At 45.8% G+C, this 14,607-nt stretch overlaps 1 protein-coding gene across 1 annotated transcript in view; it reads right to left on the bottom strand.

Moving 5' to 3' along the window:
• TNMD (tenomodulin) overlaps nucleotides 1–10,416 on the bottom strand; it is a 124,830-nt gene extending 114,414 nt beyond the window's left edge. Inside the window, exon 1 of the mRNA XM_044268624.1 lies at nucleotides 10,357–10,416. The gene's annotated coding sequence lies outside the window, so the exon portion shown is untranslated. The remainder of the gene's footprint in view (nucleotides 1–10,356) is intronic.
• Between the last annotated feature and the right edge of the window lie 4,191 nt (nucleotides 10,417–14,607).

Below are 14,607 nucleotides of genomic sequence, written 5' to 3' on the forward strand. Positions count from 1 at the left end.
AAAAAGACTAGAAGGTCCTTCAGTGGACCCAGGTTCTGAAGGAAAGGGCCCATGATGTCCACCAAGCTGACAGTGAATCACTCGCCGCTGAGGACCATGACATTGGAGAACTTTACCAATGACCTGCTAATCCATCAGGATGGTGTGTGGGCAATGTGAATATGCAAGATCTCTACTTGATGTCAGTGAATTGATGAATTGCTTGCATTCAGAGGATGGACACAATCCTGCTTATACAGCAGCTGTCATGTCCTGCTCTGACTATGTGCGGAGGTCGGCCAGGTAATAGCAGCACGTGTTAGTATTTTGTTTTGGAGCCGTGCTGGATCCGCCTTCCATCAGGTGCACTGGGTGGGGTCATTAGTTTAAATAGCACTCCACCCCAGTGCTCTGAGCGGGTTATAGACATCACTTTGGTCTTGGAAGCAAGGAAGGTTGGTTGTCAGTTCCAGCTCAGAAAAGATAAGTGTGGTTTCTAGTTTTGTTGTTTGCTGTCTTGGTTGTTTTTGTGTCATCTCTCCCATCCATGTTCTGTGCGAGCAGGCTGCTCCTATTTTCCCTCTTCACCATCTCAGGGAATCTAGGGTGTTTCAGCCCAGGCACGGGAACACATCATTCCTACCACCAAGGTCTGAATGTGGGCTGAGCAGTGCAGGGAGAGAGGTCAGGGATTAGCTAGGAGGTGACCCTTCCCCTGCTTCTCACCTAGAGCCTGGTTGTTGGTTTATCTGTGAGTCTGAGTGCACGTCCGATGTGACAGCAGCAGCCTGTTCTAAATGGTACGTGCACCCCAAACTAGGTGAGCATCCCCCCAAAATTAAAATATAATAGCTGGAAATTAGTTCCTGAGTGGTCCACTTGTATTAAAGGGGCCACCTTTCAATTAAAATGCATCACAAGATAGGAGATAAATATATGACTACACATGGATACTACATGCAGGGACCCCTAGGATCACAATAATGGGGGTCCTCTGTGGAAGTGGAGCAGCACTGCACATGTATGACCAGCACCAGAGCGGTTACAAAGAGCATCTCTCGCTCTGGAGGACCTGTCCTGTCCTGCAACACATAGACAAAGCCATTGATGTAATTGGACACTGTGCAATGCTTACTTTCCCCTGTGGTGGCGCTGCAGGGAATTTAAACACTTGCTGCCAGGTTTCCCTACAGCTGATCAGTGGAGGTCCCAGCAGAGAGGAACACTGAGGAACCCCTTTTTCTCAGGGGTCTCCTCTAATAAGTAAGAAGTACCCCAAATGGATAATCCATTTAAGGACACAGTTGCAGATAATTCAGAGGTTGCTAGGTATACATTATACAAGGTGCATTACAAAGTCAGGACATGGGGCCCCCAGTGTCAATGCATAGTTTTCCAGTTTTGCTCTTTTCATTGAGTGGTATGTGCACTTTTGCAACCTTCAAAAGGGGGCGTTATGGGAGTGACCCCAAGGCTACACAGTAAACATGGAGACACATAGGTCTGCATTGGGGCTGTAGACACAATACGGAAGCATATTTTCCTTTCTATTTTATTTTATATGCACTAGGGCAGTCAGTAAATGGTTGCAAAAGTATACACGCCCTTCAAAAGCAGTAAGGAAATCAGTCTGACATGAAGTGCCAGGTCCGGATTTTTTGGGCTCTACCCTATAGACTGGAAACCGTATTTTAGTGATCTGGATGAATTAAAACTTAGCTTTTATTCTAGCTCTTATAAGATAAATAAGATTTTTGTTCCTCAAAATGAAAGTAAAGAGGTAGGTAATCGTAGATTGCTCACAGTATCCCACGATATACGGGACTTATGCTGAGGGCAATACTGAAGTGTCCACAAAGGCAAAATATAAAGTGGCTGATGTATTCCAAACGTGATGTTTCAAGGTCTGGACAATTTGGATGGTACGCATCAGTATTCAGGCCACAAGTGGTCAGGTTTTGGTGCACACAGGCGCCAATATCTGACACGTCAAGGTGGACACATAACAAATATTAAACAACAAAAAATCTATATGCACAACGACAAAAACAACATAAATAATGGCATGGATGTATGTGTATATCCGTGTTGCATATTGCACACTCACACATCCACAGCATATAGGTGCACGGCGGCACCGCTTAAGAAAAAGACACACCACCAGGTGTCCTACCGTACAGGTTTGATGTACTCCAGGCACCTGTGTTCTTTTGTGTCTTTATCAGGCAGGGTGGTCCTTTTCGGCAGTCGGAGGCTATTTGAAGGGAATAAAGACGATGATTTTTCTTTTCTATCCCTATAAGGCCCTCGCAGCCCTACAATAAGCCTCCAAATCTAGCCACGGGGTGTCCCACTAGTTGGGCCCCCGTCCGGAACCTAGCCCTGGAATTGTGGTCCCTAGAAAGGCCCTACAAGGATCCCTACATGCACGTTTCTGGGGTAGGGCAATGAGCCCCTCCCCTCATCAGGGGATATAGTTTCTGAGGGCCGGAGAATACAAGAAGAGAGTCACCAAAAGTGGTGATTCTCCTATAAAGTAAGGCGCACAGGTGAGTGTGCAACCAGCAATGGGAATGAAGGAGAGGAGGCAGATAGAATAACGTCTCCTCCCTTCTGTCACTAAGGTGGAGCGCACAGATGGGTGCACAGCCACAGTGTAAAGTGGAATGCACAGATACGTGCACAGCCGCAATAAGGATAGAGAAGGGGGACAGATGAAGGCGCCCCTTATCCTCTTAAGGTGCACAGGTTAGTGCCGCAGGCATATGTCTTACCTGGTCTGGAGATGTACGCGTCCGCTCTTTTGAAGGTTCGCGCCGGGATATCGGCACGTCGCACGCCATGATGACGTCAGCCCTTCCCTTAGTGCGGCGGCGGGCAATGATGACGTTTTGCCCTTACTTTGCATGTCATGCCCATACGCCGATTGTGCGCTGCGCATGCGCGATAGTGCGCGTACATTATGTTTCCAATACCATCGCATTAGTGCCTGAAATGATGTATCCAGGCCGTAATGCACAAGGATAGTTGTAGGATTCCAGTATACAGCCTCCATAGGTCAATGTTTATATTTATATTATACCAGCAGACCATCGTACTGGTAACTTGACTCTCATAGTGGGGCTGTATTCAAAAAAGGTGCTGTTGTTTTATTTATATGTCGTTGATCAGGTACTACTATCAGCGACATACAAAAGAATAAGAGAGATGGAGTATACATCGGGCGCCAGACAAAATAGTATATGTTGTGCAGGCGCACTGTATAGACCTACAAATATAGAAATACGGACAAGGGATAGATATGTGTATTTTCTTGTCCGTATACACGGGCGTATTGGTATATAGGCTCCGTATAGGGGTGAATCTGTGGGCAGCGGAACACATGTCCAACAGGTTCACTCAACAACCCTGATGTGGGTATACAACATAAATTATTTAGTGGTATTTGTTGCGGTTTTGTTGATTTCATTTTTTGAAAAGGTGGTCAGCAAACAGTGACACCAAGCAGTTAATGGGTATTCCATCCCATGTTTCCCATGCAGCCGAAGTTTAGTAAGGCAGGGTGAGGCAGTTTTAGATATATATTTTTAGTTAAATCTGTCTACAAAACAGATTGAAGGGGTATTCTTAAAGGAAACAACCAAAATGGAGGGACTCATTCAAACCCTTGGGGGATAACGTGTCCAGTTGGAAGGTCCAACGTGCTTCTCTTTGAAGTAGGAGACGGTCCCAATCGCCACCGCGTATTGGTGGGGGGATTTTATCAATTCCAATGGCTTGGATGCAGTTCGGGTCTCCACCATGGTGTTCATTTACATGTCGGGCCACTGGGGTGTCGCGTTCATTCCCGATGTCGCCCAGGTGTTCTCCTAGACGTCTACGCAACTCCCTCTTGGTTTTACCGATGTACTCGAGTCCGCACACGCATGTAATCTTGTATATAACACCGCGTGTGCGGCAGTTAATAAAATCCTTAATAATGAAGGACTTTTCTAAATTTGAGCTATAGAAGGTCTTGCTGCTCTGTATAATTTTGCAAGCTACACAGCCACTACACCTATAGCAGCCGTTGATCTTGCGATCCAGCCACGTCGCTGCTTGGGTCGCCGGGGTGTAGTGGCTGTGCACCAGCATATCTTTTAGACTGCTCCCTCTCCTGAAGGTAATTTGTGGGTAGTTAAAAACGACTTTATTAATCTCGGGGTCCATCAATAGGACAGGCCAGTGTTTTCGGAGGACATCCCTAATTTGTCCTGACGCGTCATCATAGGTCGCAATAAGGCGGATCTTTTTTTCCGTCTCCTCCTTTCTGATTTTAGGTACTAGGAGGTCGGGGCGACTTGCTGTTAGTGCAGTTTGATAGGCTTGTTTAAGGACCTTATTAGGGTATCCCCTGTCTAAAAACCGATTCTGTAAGGCCTTAGCCTGGTCGACGAACTCTGACCTGCTGGAACAGTTGCGTCTAAGGCGCAAATACTGACTCTTTGGGATCCCTCTTTTTTGAGAGAAGGGATGGCCACTGTTCCAATGCAGGACAGAGTTCGTCGACGTCGGCTTCCTATATATGGTGGTGTCGAGTTCGTTAGAGCCCCCCCTGGATATCTTAATGTCCAGAAATGCCAAACTGTCACAATTAGCCTCAGAGGTAAAGCGTAACCCCACCGTGTTGTTGTTAAGTCCACGGACAAATTCAAGAAAGGAATCTTTCGTGTCATTCCAAATGACAAAGATGTCGTCTATGTACCGCGCCCACATAAGTATGGGCCCGGTACATGACGACATCGCATCCCCAAAAACTGTGGTTTCTTCCCACCAGCCCAGGAGCAAATTGGCGTAAGACGGCGCACAGGAACATCCCATCGCCGTGCCCCTGAGCTGGTGGTAGATCCTGCCGTTGAAGAGGAAAAAGTTGTGTGTCAACAGGAATTCCAGTATTCTGAGCACAAATCGACTATGGGCCCTGTACTGTATACCTCTTGTATTCAGGTAGTACTCAGGTACTTTATATTTTGCCTTTGTGGACACTTCAGTATTGCCCTCAGCATAAGTCCCGTATATCGTGGGATACTGTAAGCAATCTACGATTACCTACCTCTTTACTTTCATTTTGAGGAACAAAAATCTTATTTATCTTATAAGAGCTAGAATAAAAGCTAAGTTTTAATTCATCCAGATCACTAAAATACGGTTTCCAAGATTTATGTGAGTGATTATATGCAAATAATCCATATTTAAGTTTACTCTAATTTCATTAATTTGTGGTATGGCGGGTTTTTTGACATGTGGTCTCAATACTGACTCCTGGCTAGATGAGGCAAAAGAGGTATTCTCAGAGAAGGTATATGTACAAAAACAATTTACCCCTTCCTTCAAAACAGCATTCAAGGAATTAAATAAAATTTATAAGGATCATATCTCCAGCTGGTGGGAAGTCCAGAGTCTGGAAAACTATATCAAACATGGTATAGTTCCACGTGGTCTGAGAATTTCGTTAACTCCGGTCCCTAAACAAAGAAGTACTGGTTTTCATTCCCGATGGGAACAGCTTGCCACCTCTAGCTCATTGCAGTTTATGAAACTACTCTTGGAGGAGGAGAAAACTGCACTAGTGGGCCTGGGTGACAAATTGAAAAACCAAATTGAAGTAACAAAATCTTTTTCTTTGGACCCGGATTTTTCTAATAAAGAGAAATTACTCCAGACCACGGTGGAAAAATATCAATTTTATTTACGCGAAAGAAAACATCGACAGTTCAACCGGGATCTCTCCGAGTTTAAAGAAAATAAAGCCTACTGTGTCCTTGCGGAGAAACCTAATAGCAAGGATATAGCATCCGAATTGTCCACCTCAGAAACTGATATTTCAGATAGCGATCGAGAACAAACCACTAGGCCGAATCGCGGCAAATACAAGAATACCCAGAGAAGAGGGAGGGGAAGAGGAGGTAGGGGTAGGAGCTATCCCACAGGCCACTCGCCCGATTTTTTAGACCAGACCAATCCATACCCACTGAGAAATCGACCGAACACCCAGGGAGGGGCGGTCCAGAGGTAATCAACCTATCTCAGCGTCCCCTTACAACAACGGAGATGACAGTTCTCAGTAAGGGACTCACTTTTGTCCCAACACAACGGTTTGATAAATTCGGATGGGTAAAAGACCTTCATCTTTTCATCCGCAAGTTGCGGTGGTACAAATTCCACCTCAATGCGGATAAACGAAGCTGTCGGGATTTGGGCATCCCCCCAGACATGCTTCAAGATGTGAGGTTACTTTTTGGCCTATCCGAGACCCCCTGTGAGAACAGGGGGGAAGGCCCCTTCACCTCCCTGAGGAATAGCAGCAAAAGGATGCCACCGGCAGCCGAAGTGTCTTGCCTGGACGTCTTTCTGCAGCTAGTCTGCAGGGACCTTTCTAAGATTCAACCATTCCCCACAAATCGCAACTACTCTATAGAGGAATGGAATGTCATACAGTCCCTTAAGCGAGACTCCAGTGTTACCCTAAAACCCTCAGATAAGGGTGGGAACACTGTGATCCTCAATACTCCCGATTATATCAGCATGTGTCAACAACTTCTTAATGACAAAAATAACTACACTGTGCTTACACACAATCCCACAGTCATGTTTTTGGGGGAGTTAAAGAAAATTCTGCTAGCGGCAAAGGAAGATAAAATTATCTCAGATGAGGAATTTGAATTTATGTGCCCACGGAACCCAACTATGGCTACTTTTTATAGCCTTCCAAAGATCCACAAGGGGACTAGCCCTATCAAAGGCCGCCCTATTGTGTCAGGAATTAATAGTTTGTGTCAGAATATTGGGGTCTATATAGATCAAATTCTAATGCCGTTCGTTGTGTGTCTCCCGTCCTATATTCGTGACAGTATGGATCTTCTGCGGAGGATCGACGGTGTGACCATCGAGGATGAGAGTATTCTGGGTAGCATAGACGTTGAGGCCCTGTATTCCTCGATCCCGCATGAGGAAGGACTTAAAGCGGTTGAGTACTACCTGAATACAAGAGGTATACAGTACAGGGCCCATAGTCGATTTGTGCTCAGAATACTGGAATTCCTGTTGACACACAACTTTTTCCTCTTCAACGGCAGGATCTACCACCAGCTCAGGGGCACGGCGATGGGATGTTCCTGTGCGCCGTCTTACGCCAATTTGCTCCTGGGCTGGTGGGAAGAAACCACAGTTTTTGGGGATGCGATGTCGTCATGTACCGGGCCCATACTTATGTGGGCGCGGTACATAGACGACATCTTTGTCATTTGGAATGACACGAAAGATTCCTTTCTTGAATTTGTCCGTGGACTTAACAACAACACGGTGGGGTTACGCTTTACCTCTGAGGCTAATTGTGACAGTTTGGCATTTCTGGACATTAAGATATCCAGGGGGGGCTCTAACGAACTCGACACCACCATATATAGGAAGCCGACGTCGACGAACTCTGTCCTGCATTGGAACAGTGGCCATCCCTTCTCTCAAAAAAGAGGGATCCCAAAGAGTCAGTATTTGCGCCTTAGACGCAACTGTTCCAGCAGGTCAGAGTTCGTCGACCAGGCTAAGGCCTTACAGAATCGGTTTTTAGACAGGGGATACCCTAATAAGGTCCTTAAACAAGCCTATCAAACTGCACTAACAGCAAGTCGCCCCGACCTCCTAGTACCTAAAATCAGAAAGGAGGAGACGGAAAAAAAGATCCGCCTTATTGCGACCTATGATGACGCGTCAGGACAAATTAGGGATGTCCTCCGAAAACACTGGCCTGTCCTATTGATGGACCCCGAGATTAATAAAGTCGTTTTTAACTACCCACAAATTACCTTCAGGAGAGGGAGCAGTCTAAAAGATATGCTGGTGCACAGCCACTACACCCCGGCGACCCAAGCAGCGACGTGGCTGGATCGCAAGATCAACGGCTGCTATAGGTGTAGTGGCTGTGTAGCTTGCAAAATTATACAGAGCAGCAAGACCTTCTATAGCTCAAATTTAGAAAAGTCCTTCATTATTAAGGATTTTATTAACTGCCGCACACGCGGTGTTATATACAAGATTACATGCGTGTGCGGACTCGAGTACATCGGTAAAACCAAGAGGGAGTTGCGTAGACGTCTAGGAGAACACCTGGGCGACATCGGGAATGAACGCGACACCCCAGTGGCCCGACATGTAAATGAACACCATGGTGGAGACCCGAACTGCATCCAAGCCATTGGAATTGATAAAATCCCCCCACCAATACGCGGTGGCGATTGGGACCGTCTCCTACTTCAAAGAGAAGCACGTTGGACCTTCCAACTGGACACGGTATCCCCCAAGGGTTTGAATGAGTCCCTCCATTTTGGTTGTTTCCTTTAAGAATACCCCTTCAATCTGTTTTGTAGACAGATTTAACTAAAAATATATATCTAAAACTGCCTCACCCTGCCTTACTAAACTTCGGCTGCATGGGAAACATGGGATGGAATACCCATTAACTGCTTGGTGTCACTGTTTGCTGACCACCTTTTCAAAAAATGAAATCAACAAAACCGCAACAAATACCACTAAATAATTTATGTTGTATACCCACATCAGGGTTGTTGAGTGAACCTGTTGGACATGTGTTCCGCTGCCCACAGATTCACCCCTATACGGAGCCTATATACCAATACGCCCGTGTATACGGACAAGAAAATACACATATCTATCCCTTGTCCGTATTTCTATATTTGTAGGTCTATACAGTGCGCCTGCACAACATATACTATTTTGTCTGGCGCCCGATGTATACTCCATCTCTCTTATTCTTTTGTATGTCGCTGATAGTAGTACCTGATCAACGACATATAAATAAAACAACAGCACCTTTTTTGAATACAGCCCCACTATGAGAGTCAAGTTACCAGTACGATGGTCTGCTGGTATAATATAAATATAAACATTGACCTATGGAGGCTGTATACTGGAATCCTACAACTATCCTTGTGCATTACGGCCTGGATACATCATTTCAGGCACTAATGCGATGGTATTGGAAACATAATGTACGCGCACTATCGCGCATGCGCAGCGCACAATCGGCGTATGGGCATGACATGCAAAGTAAGGGCAAAACGTCATCATTGCCCGCCGCCGCACTAAGGGAAGGGCTGACGTCATCATGGCGTGCGACGTGCCGATATCCCGGCGCGAACCTTCAAAAGAGCGGACGCGTACATCTCCAGACCAGGTAAGACATATGCCTGCGGCACTAACCTGTGCACCTTAAGAGGATAAGGGGCGCCTTCATCTGTCCCCCTTCTCTATCCTTATTGCGGCTGTGCACGTATCTGTGCATTCCACTTTACACTGTGGCTGTGCACCCATCTGTGCGCTCCACCTTAGTGACAGAAGGGAGGAGACGTTATTCTATCTGCCTCCTCTCCTTCATTCCCATTGCTGGTTGCACACTCACCTGTGCGCCTTACTTTATAGGAGAATCACCACTTTTGGTGACTCTCTTCTTGTATTCTCTGGCCCTCAGAAACTATATCCCCTGATGAGGGGAGGGGCTCATTGCCCTACCCCAGAAACGTGCATGTAGGGATCCTTGTAGGGCCTTTCTAGGGACCACAATTCCAGGGCTAGGTTCCGGACGGGGGCCCAACTAGTGGGACACCCCGTGGCTAGATTTGGAGGCTTATTGTAGGGCTGCGAGGGCCTTATAGGGATAGAAAAGAAAAATCATCGTCTTTATTCCCTTCAAATAGCCTCCGACTGCCGAAAAGGACCACCCTGCCTGATAAAGACACAAAAGAACACAGGTGCCTGGAGTACATCAAACCTGTACGGTAGGACACCTGGTGGTGTGTCTTTTTCTTAAGCGGTGCCGCCGTGCACCTATATGCTGTGGATGTGTGAGTGTGCAATATGCAACACGGATATACACATACATCCATGCCATTATTTATGTTGTTTTTGTCGTTGTGCATATAGATTTTTTGTTGTTTAATATTTGTTATGTGTCCACCTTGACGTGTCAGATATTGGCGCCTGTGTGCACCAAAACCTGACCACTTGTGGCCTGAATACTGATGCGTACCATCCAAATTGTCCAGACCTTGAAACATCACGTTTGGAATACATCAGCCACTTTATATTTTGCCTTTGTGGACACTTCAGTATTGCCCTCAGCATAAGTCCCGTATATCGTGGGATACTGTGAGCAATCTACGATTACCTACCTCTTTACTTTCATTTTGAGGAACAAAAATCTTATTTATCTTATAAGAGCTAGAATAAAAGCTAAGTTTTAATTCATCCAGATCACTAAAATACGGTTTCCAAGATTTATGTGAGTGATTATATGCAAATAATCCATATTTAAGTTTACTCTACCCTATAGACACCTAAGTCATTTCCAATCCGCACAAATCCTGCAGCGTCTCTCGCTCGGCTCCGGTGTCTTGTGAACCTGGAGGACCGCTCCGCTCGCTGCTGCTCTGACGTCTTCTAATATAAATTCCAGACGTTAAAGTCAGAGGCTCTTCTTGAGGTCTTGATTTGCTATTTTTTAGGTATCTCTTTAATACACAACATCTGGATCTCTGGAACTGAGGTTAGAGCCCGAGAAGAGGGGACATGACGGCCGCTCATCATTCAGGGGGCTCCAGATGCTGCATCACTTATTGCCGAGAGCCACAGGCTTTATCACACACACGCTTCCTCTTGTCTTGTATCATTTTACATGTACTTTAGAGCTTATATGCTGTCCATCCTGATTCGTGAGCCGAATGCAAGGACTACAGTGAAGACTGACACACAGAGCTGTAGGAGAGAAGCAGCAGTGAAATGTTACTCTGATTTGTATCCCATGAGATGTATGTGGAAAGACAATCCCTATGGGTGATGTATCTTGCTATAGCAGTGGGGGGAGGGGTGACACTAAGGTTGGAAACATCTGATTTCTAATCATCTGGAAAATCTGATTGGAACATGTCATCAGACTGGCTGTAAAATTGCCCACGTTTTATCATATTTCAGGTATGGCCTCGGGCTACAGCACTGTACTATGTACTACAACCCCCTCCATCCTAGATGCCATTGGGAGCCATTCAGTGAGAACAGCTACTAGATTTCAGTTGTGTAATGCCTCATTCCTCCTGCGGGGGCACTGCCTGGCATATGTCCTCACAGATTGTGGCTGATCACTGGGGGTCCTACTAGAAGGACTCTCTGTGATAAGTTATTATTATTAACTTTTTAACAAAAAGGAATTGTCCAAAGCAGAGAACTCCTTTAAGAAATGTTAAATAGTATCAGCTCTACTATGTCATTTGTGTTACAATTCATTACTATTTTCTGTTAACTGTAAGTGTAACCCGGCACCCCGACTGGGCACCTTCCACTGACGGATGCTGCTTTACCCCTTCATGAAGTCTTGGCTCATGTTTGGGGGATGGGATAACTACAATGTTGGGGATTGCTGTATCACAATACTCCCCTCAGTATAATCTCTTGTAAGAGCTTGTTCCTGGTTCCTGCTCTTTGGATGTAGGAGAGGTTCTACCCACTGGAAGCTGAAGCCCGGTCTTGGGTCCAGCGTGGGTGGAGGACGGCGAGACCCTAATCAAGCTGCAGCGGTTCGTGGGGTCTGTGGTGGTTATGGTGTCCGGTGGAGTGCTTAGAACCCTTGGGAAGCACTAGGAGCATCCATCAACGGAGGTACCCGGTCGGGGTGCCAGGAGATCCGTTACAGTAAGTGACTGGGAATAGAGATGTGAGGAGGACAGAAGATGATGAGGAAGCTATAATTTATCATATCTAATTCTGAGCTGGGGACGGAAGAAGGGAAGGTAGGAAAGATGGATGAGAAGATAATGACAAGAGGATGAGGATGTAGTTACTGAAGCTTGCTTTGCTTGTTTCTGTTTACCCTTTATAAGCTGGGGGGATACAAGAAGAAGTAAGGAGAGGGGGAAAGAGAAAAGAAGGATGGAAAGAAGGAGGAAGAAAGACAGGGATAGAGGCAAAGAAAAGTAAAAGACTAGTTGGAGAAAAGGGAGAAGGAAAGAAGGCATAGAGGAAGGGAGGGAAGGAATGAGGGTGGAAAGGAAGGAAGGGAGAAGAGATGTGGGGGAGCTGGAAAGGGAAAGGAAGAAGGGAAGGTAAGAGAGGAAAAATAATGGGAGGATAACCACAAGATGATGAGGATGTATTTAATAAAGCTCACTTTGCTTGTTTCTGTTTATCCATTATAAGCTGTGGGGTACAAGAGGGGATGAGGAGAGATGGAAAGAGAGAAGAGAAGAAAAGGAGGCTGGAAAGAAGAGGAGAACATGAAGGAAAAACGAGAGGAAAAGTGAGGTAGGAAGGCAGGACGGAAAGGAAAAAGGAAAAATGGGTCAGATGATGGAAGAAAGAAAGGCAGAGAGGAAGGATCGACCTGGAAGGAAAGGAACTGGGAAGGAAAGTGGGAGGGAGAAAGGAAGGAAGCAAGAATGCAGAAAAGAAGGAAGATATGAGGGCAGAGAGCAAGGAACAGCAAGAAAAAAGGGGAGGAAAGAAAGTAGGTAAGAAGGAAGTGAAGATGGATGGAAGGGAGGGACAGATGGAGGGAAGGAAGAAGGAAGGAAAAAATAGAGATAGGACAGGAGCAAAAGGAAGGTAGAAAGGTAGGAAAGGATGGATATAGGACAGGAGGAAAAGGAATGAAGAAAGGAAGAAAAAGATGGAGGCACTTAGGAAGGAAAGAAGGAATCACATTGGAAAGGTTAAGAGGAGGTTCTGCTTGATTCTAAGTGAGGGAGGAATGAAGAACTCAGGAAGGAAAGGAGGATAGAAGGTTAGAAGGATAAGAGGAAATAAAATAAAAAGAAATTAAAGAAGGAAGGATAGGAAGAAATGAAGGAATAAAGGGTTGGAAGAAGAGAAGAAAGTAGGGAAAAAGGAGAAGGAATGGACGATGGATGGAAAGAATTAAGGAAGGAAGGGAGAAAGGAGTTTGTACAATTATCAGATAAGTAGGAGACATTTATCGGAGCTCTTGGTGCGTCGCCTTCAGTGTTGACAGCTGTTCCATAATTTTTTAAGACACAACATTATCTTGAACAGATTAGGGTTTAGGAATATGTGTGTAAAGCCTCCGACCCATCTGATCTCAGGATCTCTTGTTAGCAGGTTATGGCGTCTCAGGTATTTATCAGCTCACAGTTTGTACCGACATGAAAGAACCGTGTAAATGTTTTAGATTTCTCTTAAAAAGGACATCTGGCCGCCCGATCCCGTGTTGTGAAAGTAAACACGTACCACGGCGACTTACGAGGCCAAACTTTGTATGTTTTGGATGCAAAATGAAGATTCTTTAAATGGTTTACTTGGATTCAGCGCAGACTATGATACCGAGGCTTGGGTCTATGCCAATCTACAGCAGCCCAATGATAGAGAAATGATGCCACCATTAGGGCAGAGGTGTCGCTAGTCTTTCCTGCATCGGGGCAAGGATTCAGTACCGTGCAATTTTTTTTATACTAAACCACAACTCTTTGTAAATGTCCCTCAATATATGCATCTGATAAAATCATAGGATACACGGCGGTACCAATACACCTCGTAATAAATGAAAGAACCAACTGGTCCCCCCGCATCCAGGGTGTAGCTGGCGTCTTGGCGTGATGAACCAGAACAAGGTCGCTGTGGTGATGGAGCAAAAAAGAATAAACAGGGGATGGTAACTGTCTTTATTAAATCTTCAGCAGGGGGCGCTGTGGTGGTCCTGTAAGAACAAGCCATCCCAATGTATCACAGGGTAATCTAGGGCATTTCCGCTTAATGCTACCACACAGTTGTTATGACCACATTGTGCCCCCTCACAGTAGTAATGACCACATTGTGCCCCTCACAGTAGTAATGACCACATTGTGCCCCCTCACAGTAGTAATGACCACATTGTGCCCCCTCACAGTAGTAATAAACACATTGTGCCCCCTCACAGTAGTAATAAACACATTGTGCCCCCTCACAGTAGTAATAAACACATTGTGCCCCCTCACAGTAGTAATAAACACATTGTGCCCCCTCACAGAAGTAATGCCCACCTTGTGCCCCCTCACAGTAGTAGGGCCCACATTGTGCCCCCTCACAGTAGTTAAATTGTGCCCCACACAAAGAAGTAATACCATAATTTTACCCCCTCAAAGAAGTAATGCCCACATTTTGCCCCCTCACTGCAGCAATGCCCACATTGTGCCCCCTCACTGTAGTAGTGTCTACATTGTGCCCTCTCACTGTGGTAATGCCCACATTGTGCCCCCTCACAGTAGTAATGCCCACATTGTGCCCCCTCACTGTAGTAGTGTCTACATTGTGCCCTCTCACTGTAGTAATGCCCACATTGTGCCCCCTCACTGTAGTAGTGTCTACATTGTGCCCTCTCACTGTAGTAATGCCCACATTGTGCCCTCATCACAGCAGTTATTCCCACATTGTGCCCTCTGTAGTAATGCCCACATGTTGCCCCTTTTAATTGTGCCCTATTCAGCTCCATTAATGAAGTGAAGAAAAAAACACTGTGTAGATTAACTGCCTGGGTGCCCTCTAAACCCTCTTCGCCCGGGTCACATGCCCCGCTCGCCCCCCTCGCTATACCCC

This window comes from Bufo gargarizans, chromosome 9, assembly GCF_014858855.1.
Source record: "Bufo gargarizans isolate SCDJY-AF-19 chromosome 9, ASM1485885v1, whole genome shotgun sequence".
In the NCBI taxonomy this organism is placed as follows: domain Eukaryota; kingdom Metazoa; phylum Chordata; class Amphibia; order Anura; family Bufonidae; genus Bufo; species Bufo gargarizans.